Here is a 1,622-nt window from a genome sequence, read left to right as displayed (position 1 = left end):
CCCTGGCCTCTCCCTTATCCAAGCTCCACTATGGGGAAGACCTGATAACACCAGAATGTGACAGGAAGAATTTCCCTTTTTCTAGAGCACAAAACAACTCCTTTTATAGGAGCATGAAGGACACAGAGGATGCCAGACACATCTCCAGGACAGAGCTTGCTGAGTTTGACAAAGATACAGGCTTGCCCCCAGGACTCTTCTTTTTTCTTGTCTTATTAAAAAATTGGTGTGTGCTTGCTTCGGCAGCACACATACTAAAATTGGAATGATACAGAGAAGATTAGCATGGCCCCTGTGCAAGGTTGACACGCAAATTCGTGAAGCGTTCCATATTAAAAAAAAAAATGGTGTGAGGGGTTGGAGAGATAGCACAGCAGGTAGGACATTTGCCTTGTATGTGGTGGACCTAGATTCAATCCCCGACATTCCATATGGTCCCCAAGCCTGCTAGGAGTGATTTCTGAGCACAGAGCCAGGAGTAACCCCTGAGGGCTGCCAGATGTGGCCCTAAAACAAAAATAAGCAAAAAAATTGAGGTGAGGGGCTGGAGAGATTGCATGAAAGTAAGGTGTTTGCCTTGCATGCAGAAGGATGGTGGTTCAAATCCCGGTATCCCATAGGATCCCCTGAGCCTGCCAGGAGCAATTTCTGAGTGTAGAGCCAGGAGTAACCTTTGAGCGCTGCTTGGTGTGACCCAAAAACAAACAAACAAAAAAATTGGGGTGAACCCACCTAGAATAGAATCACTGTTGCAAGTCAGCCCCTGAAGAGGTTGACTGATGGAGGATGAGGTCTTTCCCCTCTAGCTCGGAGCACGCGTCTGCCACCCTGTTCAGCCGATGGTTCTGAGGTGAAGCAGTGGGTAAACAGTTCGCAGACAGTCAGGCTTGTGGATATATTAGCTTTATTCGGTGGACAAGACTGAAGTCCAAAGACTCAGCATAAGTTTCAGCCAAAAGCCTCTCGCCTTCCACAGACCCTTGTTTTTATCCCCCAGAATCAGGTACCACCCAATGGTGGGATCAGATACCACCCAATGGTGGAAGCAGAATCAGGTACCACCCTAGGGTGGGGGCAGAATGCCAGGTCACACCCTAGGGTAGGGCACAATCACTGATCAGGGTAGGGTCAGTAACATAATAATCTCCTAAAATATTTACATACACAACAAATCACCATTTTAAAGTGGTCCCTGTCAGTGGTGTTTTGTTTACCCACAATGCTTTCTAGCTACCCACTCTGTGAAATTCCACAATGCTTTTTTATCATCTCGTAGATAAACTACCCAGAGAGCAGCCATTTCCTGTTCCCTGTTCCCCTCCCTGGTAACCATAGGGTTGTTTCATTAATGGACATTTCACAGACATGAAATCATGTAAGACATGACCCTGGGTTTCTGGTTTCTATCACTTAGCATGTTTCTAACGACTTTATCTCTTGTGGCTGTGTTAGCACTTCACCCACTTCCATGGGTGAGTAATATTCTGCTGTACGTATATACTTAACAGCTCTGAGTAACATGTCGTTGTAAAACTGTAGAGTGGATGGTTGGTGTCCACGTAGATTGTATAGTCTAGCCAAATGGGACCAAGTTCTACACTGATCACAGTATCGTGAAATGA

The 1,622-nt window shown here is 45.9% G+C and overlaps 1 non-coding gene across 1 annotated transcript; it reads left to right on the top strand.

Annotated features, from left to right (window-relative positions):
* The first annotated feature begins 230 nt into the window (after nt 1-230).
* Nucleotides 231-337, top strand: LOC126017003 (U6 spliceosomal RNA). Its single transcript, XR_007498682.1, has one exon. It is a non-coding gene; the product is annotated as a U6 spliceosomal RNA (small nuclear RNA).
* Nucleotides 338-1,622: the final 1,285 nt, after the last annotated feature.

This window comes from Suncus etruscus, chromosome 8 (genome assembly GCF_024139225.1).
Source record: "Suncus etruscus isolate mSunEtr1 chromosome 8, mSunEtr1.pri.cur, whole genome shotgun sequence".
In the NCBI taxonomy this organism is placed as follows: domain Eukaryota; kingdom Metazoa; phylum Chordata; class Mammalia; order Eulipotyphla; family Soricidae; genus Suncus; species Suncus etruscus.
Note: the sequence above shows the minus strand (reverse complement) of the source record. Positions and strands in the feature narration are given on the sequence as shown.